The following is a 14,157-nucleotide window of genomic DNA, read 5'->3' on the forward strand; positions in this document are numbered from 1 at the left end:
CCTTAAAAAAGTCCCAGCCTCGAAAGGGGTGGAGACTGGTGGGCGGGAGGGAAAGGAGGTCAGACTCACGGCTGGGGTCGCACACGTATCACCTGAGGTAGGAGGGAGGGGAGCCTCACTTCCTCTGACCCACTGAGCCTGGTGGCAGCGTGCGGAGAGATGTCTCCATCCCGCGCTAAATGAAATCCAACTTTCCCTGACGCACCTTGTGGGATCAAAGAGGGGTGTTCCCATGCTCACCTTTCGCCACTTCCTCCCTGGGGTATCTCCATCTCTCCAACACAAACTCAATGCCAGTTCTCTTTGGGATGTTTTTGTGCAGGGGGTGTGACCTCCCCCATAAAGGAACTCCCACCCCCAAGTTTTCCCCTCTTGTCAGTGGAACCTGTGACCAACGGTTCCTTCCTGTCCTTTTCCTCCCTGAAAAGTGGCCCGGGGGCATTCGAACATGGCTCTAGACCCCTGAATAGGGTTTGGAACAAAGATGTGCCTGGGGAGAGGAGAACGCAGTGCTGTGTATGAAACTTTGGGCACGTGCACACAAGAGCACACACAGCAACTTGAGCAGGTCATTCCTTTTGATAAGGATGACAAATACACATACCAAACCCTGTTCCCCTCACCCACGCCAAACCAGTACCCCCAGGATGATTCCGGATCAGCTCTGGAGTATTTGCATCAAGGGCCTGCAGACTCACAGGACCTACTAGAGCAAAATATCAGTGTCTCAGACCCCAGTTTTGGCCTCAAATACTGGGTTTCTCTGCCTGGAGAAGTAGCTGATAGTCTGGGAAATGCTGGGCCTTGTCCAGAAAGATGAGGTTTGTGAATACGGGGTGTGGGGCTGGATGGGGAATTAAGGCTGATATATCTGGAGAAACTTCAGTTGGGCTGGAGGCAACTTCTGCCCTGTTGTATTCAACAGTTCCCTCCCCTCCACTACCCCATTTAATCTTGCCACAGCTCAGCTACCGGTGTATAAATCCTTGATCTCTCTCCTATTTCCTTTCTACCTTCCATGTTTTCACTTACTTGAAAACAGTTTCCCTCTCCTGTGTGTATTTTTTTTTTAATTGAAATATACCAGGCATTTAGGAAAGGAACACGAAACCTAAGTGTACAGGTCAACAAATGATGACACAGTGAACATCCCCCTATGACCACCATCCAGATCTAGAATGAGATCATTATTGGCATCCCAGATACCCTCCTTCTATCTGCTCCTGGTGACTATGCCATATTCCTTCTCAAAAGTAACGTTTACTAACACTACAGGTTGGTTTTGCTTGCTTCTGAACTTTATATAAATGGAACCATTCAGTAGGTATTATTTTGTGTCTGACTTCTCTCACTAAATACTATGTTTGTGAAACTCATCAAAAATATTGTGGTAGCAGTAGCTTATTTGTTTTCATTGCCGTACGGTGTGCCATTAAATAAATATACCACAATTTATCTGTTATTCTGTTGATGGACATTTGGGTTGTTCCTACTTTGGGGTTGTTATGAATAAGGCTGTGATAATGTTTTTGTTCATGTCCTTTGGTACACTTACGTTCATATTTATACTAGATATATACCTAGGAGTAGAATTACTGGGTCATAAAAGGATAGGCATATTTTTAACTTTAGCAAATGCGACTAAACAATTTTTTCGAAGTGCTCATATTAATTTACACTCCTGCCAGCAGCGTCTTAGTGTTCCAGTTGCTCTATATTCTCATTAACACTTGATATTGTCAATCTAGAAAAATTAAAAAATTTAGCCATTCTGGTGGGTGTATAGTGGTATTGCAATTTAAATTTACTTTGTCCTGATAACCAATGAAGTTGACCACCTTTCCATACATTTATTTGACCCTTGGATATCTGTTCAAGTATTATGTCCATTTTCTATTATTCTATTCCTTCTGTCCTACTACTTTTTTTTTTTTTTTTTTTTTTTTTTTTTTTTTTTTTTTTTGAGATGGCATCTCGCTCTGTCGCCCAGGCTGGAACCTCTTGGGTTCATGTGATTCTTCTGCCTCAGTCTCCCGAGTAGCTGGGACTACAGGCACATGCCATCATGACTGGCTAATTTTTGTATTTTTGATAGAGACAGGGTTTCACCATGTTGGCCAGGCTGGTCTCTAACCCCTGACCTCAAGTGATCCGCCTGCCTTGGCCTCCCAAAGTGCTGGGATTACAGGTGTGAACCACTGAGCCTGGCCCTGTCTTATTACTTTGTAGGAGTTCTTCATGAATATCAGATATGAGTCCTTTGTTGGTTATAGGTATTGCAAATATTTCTATAGTAAATAAATATAAAAGCCCTTGGTTTTGGTGTCTTCTGAAGTATCAGGGCCACTGGAACAAGAATATAATCTCTATATCTATTTCGATCACTAGTGTAAACCCAGCTCCTGGCACATAGTAGGTACTTAATAAATACGTTGAATGAATGATGGATGAGGTGGATAAGACTGAGGTAGGTACCTTGCTCTATGTTGTGCTGATCCCTAGAGTCAAACACCAAGAGGGCCTGGGGGAAGCCGATTTCCTCTGGTTTAGCCAGCTGTGACCTTGGAAAGAGGAAGACATCCTGGCCCTTCTCTACTGAAAGAGCAGAAATAGCTACAGTCGGTGAAATGACGAACACAGATGTAGGGAGCAGAGGTCACAGATGAAAAGACAGGAACTACCAGCAAGTAGCAGGCCAGCCAGATACTTCAGAAGGAGAGACTCAGTTGGGGGTGTCAAAAAGATAGTGAGGGTCTCTAAGCATCACTGTGGACCTTTGTATGACAAGAACTTCCAAAGGTCGTGTGGACTCTCTCTTGCCTCAAGACATGCCCAATCTTAGAGCTGGTTGGCCAAGTGAGCTCTTCCACGCCTAGAAACACATTTCTTTCTCCAAAGGAGGTCCCCTGAAACTTTGGTTGGAGGGTCTTATTCCTATCCCCCATTGGGCAACTCTTTTTTCAAAATCAGCTTAACTTCCTCATGGCCTGTAATGTCCATCCTGAATATGGAAGACCACTGAGTCAGCCTCTTCTCCATGCACTGTTTTCATAGGCCTGTTGCATTCTATAGCGTTTTTCTCTTGCTGTGTTTCTCTCCAGCATCCTTGACCAGGTCTGGTCAAGAGTCTCTCACTGATTCCTGTTACTCTGGGAGACAGAAATTTCTCCTTGCAGCACCCTAACAAACTCACAGCATCCCCTCCTCATGTCTTTCAGAATATAATGTGGCATTTACCTAGAAGCTGGTAGTAGCACCCCAAATTTTTATATAAACTGAGCTTGGGGATGCCATCTAGTTGGAGAGAGGCTGGGTGACTTGTCATGAAACAGCATTTGTATAGCAAGCACTTAGAATATGAGCATATGTTGGGTGTGGGGTGGGAAAGAGGGTTGTGGCAAAAGGAATTGTTGATCACTGGCAGGGGCCTGTGAAGGAGCCTGTGTGGGAAGGTCCTCTGTGGGGCAGCATTCTTCAGTCTTGCTTGGCACTTGTCTAATATGTGGGTAATTTAGCCTCTATCCTGAGGTTCTCTTAGCCCCATGGCCTTCCTTCTGGGCCAAGTACTGTCTACCAATGGCTTCTCCATAAACTACCTGAACACTCATCTTGAGACATCATAAAATTCCAGAGCCCCACAGATCCTGGACCCCCTAACCAGCATGGCTAGTCATAAGACTAGCCTGACATGGCTGGAAACTTTTCTGTGTTTTGTACTGTGGCGGAGGGTACCCCCTCCCATTTTTCCCCTTGCTTTGACTCCTCTGCTGCTCCCTCCCTCCCAGAGGTCAACTTCTTTCCTGCTGCCCAGAGCTGAGGTGACATCCCCTTCCGGCTTCATTCAGTTTTAGGAGGATGTAGTGATGGGGGTGGGATAGGGAAGTGTGGCCATCTGTGCTCAGCACTGTCATCATTCCCTTTGCTTCTCTAAAACTGAGTTCCCCTTCCCCAAAGCCCCCTGGATACCCACGCCGGGATTCCCTTAGGCAAGATGGTTCCAGGTGTTTTGGAGCTGCAGCTCTGAATTTACTGAGTATAGCTGGGAAGCCTTGACAGCAAACAAAATGGTCTGGTGAACTATAACTGGGGATAGAAATGCAATCTTTGAGAGGCAGTGCTGCAGAGTGGAATATGCCACAGCTTTGTAATCATATGGATTTGAATCCATGAATGGCTCAGCCATTCATTAGGTACGTGACCTTGGGCCATATCTATCAAATGGAGACATAATTCCCTTTCTGCAACATATATTCCATGGTGAGCAGTTCTGTGCAAACCTACCCCCAAAGTCTGAGAAAGCTGAGAGGCCAAAGAGGCTGACAAATCTTGTTTCTTAGAAAGAAGCATTTAATAGGGACTTATGAACAGAAGCCCTGTCTATATCTCGGACAGCAGTGAGACCAGGGCTTGTATATCTTGTAAGGAAGGAATACCTATACCTTACAGGGAAGGAATGTGTAGAGAAAGGCGAGAATGCTATGTGAAGCTCCCTAAGGGCAGGATTTATGGTCAATTGTTTTAACCTAAGAGCAGGATTTATGGTAAGTACGTGGTCTAACCAAGGAATAGTAGATAAAATAGAAATCTTAGAGGCATTTCCGGAACTGGGGTTAATCAGAAGTCAACACGGTGGATTAGCATCCAAGATGGGGTTACATTAGCCTTCACAGATGATGAGAGGATTAGGATAATATGGCATTTGGAACATTCCCTGCACACAGTAGGACTGTTAAGATTTCACCAAAGAGAAAGAGCCATAAACAGGGATTAGGCATTTGGAATGGGCAGCTCAGGCTCTCTCTGGGCCTCACATGAAATTTTAGACTTCCCAGAGTGTGAGGGCATGCCTACCTGGAAAGGGTCAATGATGGACAGTCTCTTACATAGATGCAGGTGGGAGCTAATAGGGGCAGCATCCCCACAGTGGGTCACAAGCCAAAGATGAGCAAACTTTATCTTGCAGGAGCCAGGAGGCAAAAGGACTGTATCCTTGTAAACCAGATTACCTAGTTTCAAACTGCCCTCTGTGTTTACTGCCTACTGCTCTATGATTATCCTCTAGACCAGGGTTTCCTAAACTGGCCTGGTCATAGGAATCACCTGTTGGGAACTTCTTTTAAAATATAGATTTCCAGGCCTCTTTCCTGGAAATTCTGTTTCCAAACGTCTGGTGCTGGGCCAGGAAACCTACCCTTTTAAATAAGTGCCCCAGGTGACTCCCATGATCCTACCGGGTTGGGAAACATTGCCCCAGTCTGGTGATTCTCAGTCTTGGCTGCATATTAGAATCTCCTGGGGAGCTTTAACAAAAATATACCTTTGTCACAGGAGGAAACATTGTGACAAAGGTATATTTTGTCACAGGAAGGCAAGGCTCAGGAAGTCTTCAAAGACATGGAGGTGCTTTGATTGACTCTGACTGTGTGGGTTTATATGCAAACTCATTTAATCCTAATAATTACCCTAGGAGGTAGGCTGTTGCAATATATCAGGTGGAAAATGAGGTCAGTGGGTTGGAGAATGGTAAATAGATTAAAAAGTTATTTAGGTTACTTGTTAGAGAATTGCAAATCAAAACCACAATGGGATACCCCTTCATATCCAGTAGGTTGGCCAGAAAAATAAAAAAAAAAAAAGAGAAAATAACAGAAAATGACAAGTGTTGGTGAGAGTGTGGAGAAATTGGAACCTTGTCCATTTGCTGGTGAGAATATAATGTGGTGCAGCTGCTATAGGAAACAGTTTGATGTTTCTTCAGAAGGTTAAACACAGAATTACCATATCACTGAGCAATTTCACTCCTAAGTATATGCCTAAAAGAATTGGGAATGGGAAAGAATTATTCCAGTTAGAGAGAACAGAGTGAAATGGCAGGGAGGCAAGCGAGAATTTGGCATTTTCAAGGAACAGCAGGTTCTTTAACATGTGGTTGATGCAGGTAGGGACGTGTAAAATGAAAGATGAAATGGTAGGCTTTGGTGATATGTTACATAGCTGAAGCCTTCTTTAACATGAACTTATTGTTTTATGCTTGATCACAAAGTCCTTGAACACAGAGACTTTATATTTTAAAATTTATATTAATTTCTAAATGCCTTATATTTAAAAATTTCTGTGAGGTTTGCTGACACCTTGTAATTTACACATCTGGGCCTTCTTTCTGTCAAACCCTTACATATGGAGTCTCATTCACTTGTATAGTGTCCATTTATGGTGCTCTGTTGATGACGCCCAAATATCTTTGTCTTAGACTTCTCTTCTGAGCTCTGAACTTGGATGTCTCAGCACTTCCAACTTGTGATATCCAAAATGTGCTAGTTATCTTCCAGATGTATATTTCTTACTCTGTCTTCTCCATCCCAAAAAACAGGATTCCCCCTCTCATTTGATTGTCAGCCATCTGGGAGTCATTCTTGACTCCTTCCTCTACTTCCCTGCCTCCTCGCCCACCACCCATCAATCACCACTTGCCATGCATCGACTCTACCTCCTAAATAACTTTTTTTTGGATTTATTTATTTTTTGAGGTAAAATTCACATAACATAAATTTAAAATGTACAATTCATTGGTGTTTATTATATTCACAGTGTTGGACAACCATCACGCCTGTCTAGTTTTAAGACATTTTCATCACCCCAAAAAGAAATCCTGTATCCATTAGCAGTCAGTACCCACTCTCCTCTTCCTTCCCCTCCCCTCCCTGATTAGTCAACCACTAGTCACTTTTCGTCTCTATAGATTTCCCTATTTTGGATATGTCATATAAATGGAACCATGCAATATGTAACTTTCTGCGAATGGGTTTTTTACTTAACGTAATTATGTTGTTGTTGTTGTTTTATTTTTTGCCCTCAAATATTCTATCCAAATGTTTTCAAGGTTCAACCACACTGTAGCATAGATCAATACTTCATTCCTTTTTATAAATAATATTTCACTGTATGGATACAACATATTTTGTTTATCCATTCATCCATGGATGGACATTTGGGTTGTTTTCACCTTTTTTGATTGTGAATAGTCCTCTGTGAACATTCATATATAAGTTTCATTTGAGTATCTTTTGTTTTAATTTCTTTTGACTATATACCATTGCTGGGTGATATGGCAATTCTGTTTAACTTTTTATTTTATTTTATTTTAGAGACAGAGTTTCACTCTTGTTGCCCAAGCTGGGGTGCAATGGTATGATCTCAGCTCACTGCAACCTCTGCTTCCTGGGTTCAAGTAATTCTCCTGCCTCAGCCTCCTGAGTAGCTAGGATTACAGGCACGCACCACCATGCCTGGCTAATTTTTTGTATTTTTAGTGGAGACAGGGTTTCACCATGTTAGCTAGGCTGACCTCCAACTCCTGACCTCAGGTGATCTGCCTGCCTTGGCCTCCCAAAGTGCTGGTATTACAGGTGTGAGCCACTGTGCCTGGCCTTTTTTTTTTTTTTCTACCTAGGTTGGACTTGAACTCTTGAGCTCCAGCCATCCTCCTGCCTCAGCCTCTCAAGTAGCCGGGACGACAGGTACACACCACAGTGTCCAGCCTATGTTTAACTTTTTGAAGAAACACTAAACTGCTTTCGATAGCTGCTGCACCATTTTACATTCCTACTAGCAAGGTACAAGGGTTCCAGTTTCTCCACATCCTCACCAACATTTATTATTTTGCATTTTTGGATTATGGCCAACCTAGTGGATGTGAAGTGGTATCCCATTGTGATTTTGATTTGCATTTCCCAAATGACTAACCTAAGTAACCTTCTAATTTGCCTACTTCATAGGGTAATTATTAGGATTAAATGATTATATATACGTACATATAACTTAGAACAGTGCCTGGCATATAATAAATAATGTATAAGTATTAAAAAGAAAGTAGAAAAAGGAACAAAAGAACAGAAGGAAAGAAGGACCTCTTAGCTATACTTCCTTTCCCATTGTCCTAAGTCAAAGCCCACAATTCCACTCCTAATTTACAAGGCCCCAACTGGACTCCTTTCTTTTATTTTCTTTTCTTTTTTGGAGCCAGAGTTTTGTTCTCGTTGCCCAGGCTGGAGTGCAGTGGCGCAATCTCAGCTCATCACAACCTCCATCTCCTGGGTAAAAGTGATTCTCCTGCCTCAGCCTCCAGAGTAGCTGGGATTATAGGCATGCGCCACCATGACCGGTTAATTTTGTATGTTTAGTAGAGATGGGGTTTCTCCATGTTGGTCAGGCTGGTCATGAACTCCTGACCTCAGGTGATCCCCCGCCTTGGCCTCCCAAAGTGCTGGGATCACAGGCTTGAGCCACCGTGGCTGGCCAACTCATTTCATGAAGGTTTCAGGCTCTCATTTGCCTTACTATTTTACTTTTGCTTACTACTTTGCCTACTCTATTTCCTGTCTGGCACAATTCTCTCCCTTGCCCCCCCAACTCTTTGCCTAGCTAACTCACTGTTTTTTTGTTTTGTTTTTAAATTTAAGAGCTTTTTTGAGGTATAATATGCAATAAACAGCACAGATTTAAGGTGTACAATTTGATGTTTTGACATATGTATACATCAGTAAAACATCACTACAATCAAGGTAAAGAGTGTATCCATAACCCCCTGCATTTCTTCCTGCTTCTTTTCATCTTTCTCTCTCAACCCATGCCTTGGGCCACCTGCCGTCTGTCACTACAGATGTTTTTCATTTCTAGAATTTTATATAAATGGAATCATGTAGTAGATATCTTTTTTTGTCTGATTTCTTTCACTCAGCATACTTATTCTGAGATTTATCCATGTTATGTGTATCAACAGGTTGTTCCTTTCTGCTGTTGAGTAGTGTTCCGTCATATAGATGCACCTGTTTGCTTATTCATTCATCTGTTGATGGACATTTCTGTAGTTTCCAGTTTGGGGCTATTACAAAGAAGGCTGCTATATGCAATGTGTGCAAGCCTTTTTAGGGGTATATATTTTCATTTCTTTCTGTTTTTCAACTTTTGTTTTAGATTCAGGGGGTACCTGTGCAGGTTGGTTACCTGGGTATACTGTGTGATGCTGACGTTTGAGGTATGAATGATCTTGTTACCCAGGTACTGAGCATAGTATTCAATAGTTAGTTTTTCAACCTTGTCCCCCTTTCCTTGCTCCCCCACAACAGTCCCCAGTGTCTATTGTTGCCATCTTTACGTCCGTGAGTACCCAAACTTATAAGTGAGCACAAATGCTATTTGGTTTTCTGTTCCTGTGTTAACTTGCTTAAGACAATAGCCTCTGGCTGCATCCATGTTGCTACAAAGGACACGATTTTGTTCTTTTTTATGGCTGCATAGTATTACATGGTATATATGTACATTTTCTTTATCCAAACCACCATTGATGGGCACCTAGGTTAATTCCATGTCTTTGCTATTGTGAATAGTGCTGTTATGAACATGTGAGTGTATGTGTCTTTTTGGCAGAATGATTTGTTTTCTTTTGGATGTATATCCAGTAGTGGGATTGCTGGGTCAAATGGTAGTTCTGTTTTAAGTTCTTTGAGAAATCTCCAAACTGATTTCCACAGTGGCTGAACTAATTTACATTCCCACCAAGAATGTGTAAGTGTTCCCTTCTCTGCAGCCTTGTCAACGTCTGTTGTTCTTTGACTTTTTAATAACTTTCATTCTGATTGGTGTGAGATGGTATCACACTGTGGTTTTGATTTGCATTTCTCTGGTGATTAGTGATGTGGAGCATTTTTTTTCATAAGTTTGTTGACTGCTTGTATATCCTGTTTTGAGGAGTGTCTGTTCATGTCTTTTGCCCATTTTTTAAAGGGGTTATTTGTTTCTTGCTTATTCAATTGTTTCAGTTACTTATAGATTCTGAATATTAGACTTTTGTTGGATGCAAAGTTTGCAAATATTTTTTCCCATTCTGTGCTTTGCCTAGCTAACTCTTACTCAACCTTGAAATCTCAGCTTCAATCATGACTTCCTTACCAGAGGCCTTCCTGATTTTCCAGACCAGGCACCATGTGGTATATAAAATAACACCTTACCTCTCAGACCCAGGCAAGAAAGCCCCCTGCCCCAAACTTAATGCTTTAGAAGGCATCATATAATATAACCACAAAGGAAATAAATCCATTAAAAACACAGAGATGCCTCTGTCCCTTGGGATTCTGTGCTCAGCACTGGCACAGAACAACCAGTAACACTGAACCCACATTACTGAGTCTAATACAGTTCAGACCCCGGGGGTCAATTCTTTATATATCTTGCCCTGTCTTATTCATTTAAGTTGATAGATAAACACTGTATGTATTTACTGTGTACTTGACATTTAGAAATACATATACATTAAAAATATGGAGTGCTTCAGATATTTTTGTGTTATCCTTGTGTGGTTGTGTTGTTTTAATTGGAAATTTGTATTGTTCCAGTTTTAGTGTATGTGCTACCTAAGCAAACACACTCTATGTCTTTAAAAAAAGAAAGGTAACTGTGTCTGGATGCCCTGAAGGTTTGTGGGTTGTATCAGTGTGAACTTTGGAGGCCACTGTGGTTTTGGAGTGTAGGCAGGAATTGAGCTGTCCAAGTGCTTAGCTAAGAGAAAAGAAAATTTACTTGTCAAATCCTTCCTTTTAGATAGCATGGCTGTAGTGGATTCCTTTTTTCTGAGACAGTCTCACTCTATTGCCCAGCCTGGGGTGCAGTGGTGTGATCTCAGCACACTGCACACTGCACACTGCTTGAACCTCTGCCTCCCCGATTCAAGCAATTCTCGTGCCTCAGCCTCCTGAGTAGCTGGGATTACAGGCGCATGCCACCACACCCAGCTAATTTTTGTATTTTTATTAGAGATGGGGTTTCACCATGCTGGTCAGGCTGGTCTCAAACTCCTGACTTCAAGTGATTCATCCGACTCAACCTCCCAAAGTACTGGGATTACAAGCGTGAGCCACTGCGCCCTGCCTGTAGTGGATTTTTTTTTCTTTTTTTTCTGAGACAGAGTCTTGCTCTGTTGCCCAGTCTGGAGTACAGTGGTCATCTCGGCTCACCGCAACCTCTGCCTCCTGGGTTCAAGCGATTCTCCTGCCTCAGCCTCCCAAGTAGCTGGAATTAAAGGCGCCTGCTACCACGCCCAGCTAATTTTTGTATTTTTAGTAGAGACAGGGTCTTGCTATGTTGGTGAGGCTGGTCTCAAACTCTGACCTCAGGTCAAATCCACCTGCCTTGGCCTCCCAAAGTGCTGGGACTACAGGCATAAGCCACCACGCTTGGCTGTGTAGTGAATTCTCGCGTGACATATTATCTACCAGTAGTGCTGAGTGTCCATTTTCTTGCTCTGTTTTATGTTCCAATTTCTGGTTCTGGAGGTACCCATGAATTAGTGTAGTATTTGCAACATTGCACGTTGGTGCTAAGAAACATTTTGTAGTAATAAATAATTTATATTATTCTTAAATTTTTATATTTGTACCTCTAGATACAACATGTTAAACATGATACTGATTCTTTTTATTGACATTAGATGGACACTGAATATTAGAATTGCAAGTAGGTTTGTTTTTATAAAATATTTAATTAGGCCAGGTGCAGTGGCTAAACCTGTAATCCCAGCACTTTGGGAGGCCTGAAGTAGGATGATCGCTTGAGCCCAGGAGTTTGAGGCCAGTCTCAGCAACACAGTGAGACCCTATCTCTACAAAAAAAATAGAAAAAAAAAAAGCCAGGTGTGGTGACATGCACCAGTGGTCCTAGCTTTTCAGGAGGCTGAAGTGGGAGGATCTCTTAAGCCTGGGAAGTTGAGGCTGCAGTGTCATGATCTTGCCACTGCACTCCATCCTGGGTGACAGAGCAAGACCCCCTCTCAAGAAACAACAACAACAACAAAAACCAACCCTCTTTGATTAGATTTGAATTTTCAAAAAAAAAATTTAATGAAATGTTCAGCTCTCAAGTAGGAACTTTGTCTCCTATTATCTCCCTTGGATAAAAGGAATACCGGGTTTAGGATGGCCATGTTTTTAGCAACCCAGATTCACAATCAAAGGATTCCAGCCAAACTTTCTTTTCCCATTCTCTTTGCGTATGAATATTTTGTCTTCCTTCTCACCTCAGGCAGTGAGGTGTAAAAAGCTTGAGCTAAGTCCTTGATAAGGGTGTAGGATGTACCTATGATTATCTGTTGGAGCTCTTTCATTGTGGGATTTGGAAAGTGGTAGATGGATGGGGATGGGGTGGTGGAAAGTCACCGATTTGTTGCCTTATTCCATCCAGAGTCTTTTCGTTTGTTTTTTGAGCTGGTGGTCTCACCCTATCACTCAGGCTAGTCTTGAACTCCTGCCCTCAAGCGATCCTCCTGCCTCCACCTCCTAAAGTGCTGGGATTACAGGCGAGAGCTACTGCGCCAAGCCCCAACAAGTCTCGAGGCTGCTGTTGTTCCAGCCAGGCGGGGGACTTTGAACTGCTCTCTTGAGAAGCCTTCAGGGACCACTGGGCTGTAATGCATGCGTTCTCAGAGCCAGGATTTGTAGCAGTTCCCTCTCATGGGCTTCCTACCCGCTCTGGGGCTTTTTTTTTCTACAGCTGGAAGAGGGTAGTGAGACTAGAGGAGGGGAGGGTCTGCTGTTCACTCTTCTCCCAGTTGCTGTATGATCATTAGAGACCTGGTTGTTCCCAAACTCAGAGAAAAGGGAAAAGAGCTGAACCCAGAAGCTGGGGGTGGGGCTGGTAAGAAATGCTGCAGACAGTGGGAGAGGTGTGAATAGGGAGAGTTCAGCCAGAGGAGTACAGAGAGCTAGAGCTAAGAACCAAGTCCGGCCGGGCGCGGTGGCTCAAGCCTGTAATCCCAGCACTTTGGGAGGCCGAGACGGGTGGATCACGAGGTCAGGAGATCGAGACTATCCTGGCTAACACGGTGAAACCCCGTCTCTACTAAAAAATACAAAAAACTAGCCGGGTGAGGTGGCGGGCACCTGTAGTCCCAGCTACTGGGGAGGCTGAGGCAGGAGAATGGCGTGAACCCGGGAGGCGGAGCTTGCAGTGAGCTGAGATCCCGCCACTGCACTCCAGCCTGGGCGACAGAGCGAGACTCCGTCTCAAAAAAAAAAAAAAAAAAAAAAGAAGAAGAACCAAGTCCAACAGTAGAATAGCCTTTGTCCTTGACATCTCTCTGGGTCAGAATGAATGAGCCACATACCACAGGTTCTTGAGGCAGGCAGCATGGTGCAACTGAAGAAGTACTGGACTTGGGATTTTTGACCTGCATTTCAATTCTGGGGCTGCCCCATAAGAACGCTGTCAAATGACTTCTCTGAGTCTCAGTTTCGGTACTTTTAGCACAGGCTTTGGATTCAGATAGACTCAGCTCCTGGCACCTGCATGACCTTGGACAAGTTATTTAACCTAAGAGTCTCAGTGGCCTCATCTGTAAAATGAACAGTAACACCTTAGAGTTGTTGCGATGAGTAAATAAGATAATTTTTGGGAAGTAGATTCTATTGGTTATGTAGGATTGCAGAATAACAGTGAGTTTGGAGCCAGGTGACATAGACTTGAGCCAACTGCCTGCAGCTAGATGCGTAGCCTCTCTGAGAACCAATTCCTCCCCTGTAAGGAGTAACAATGCCTTCTTCGCAGGGTTCTTGTGGGGCTCTGCTGAGATAAGATGTATGAAAGCACTCTGTACAGCTCTGTACAAATGTGAAGGATTATTTTTGTTCTTCAGCTCGCCCTCTAACAAAGGCTGAATAAGTACTGAATTGGCCAAAAAAGGGAGGGCAAAGGAAGGAATGTGAATCTTAGGGGGAGTAGCAAAAAAGCTGGAATAATCCCCACACTGTGGTTCCAACACTTTTCATGAAGCCCGAGCTCCAAGGAACAGTACACATCCAGGGAGGGAGGTGAGAAACTGGGGGCTCGAGGGGGAAGGGGGTTATGAGGAGAGGGAGAAGGAGCCCACTGCTGTCAAAGCCCAGGAGGACATGGAAGGTCCTTGCCTGGTGAGGAAAAGAAGAGGGTGTCCCTTGAGTCCCAGCTCCTCTCAAGAGGATCACAGACTCTCTTGTGATCCAGAAAGCACAGCTTCCAGCTTTGAGCCAAGAAATGCTGCCTTCCAATGCCCCCCACCTGGCAGCTACTGAGCAGATTCAAACATGCTCAGGGTTGGAGCCCAGAGAAAAAAGACAGGAATTCTGCTGTCCC

The sequence above is a fragment of the Macaca nemestrina genome, chromosome 1 (assembly GCF_043159975.1).
Source record: "Macaca nemestrina isolate mMacNem1 chromosome 1, mMacNem.hap1, whole genome shotgun sequence".
NCBI classification, from domain to species: Eukaryota; Metazoa; Chordata; class Mammalia; order Primates; family Cercopithecidae; genus Macaca; species Macaca nemestrina.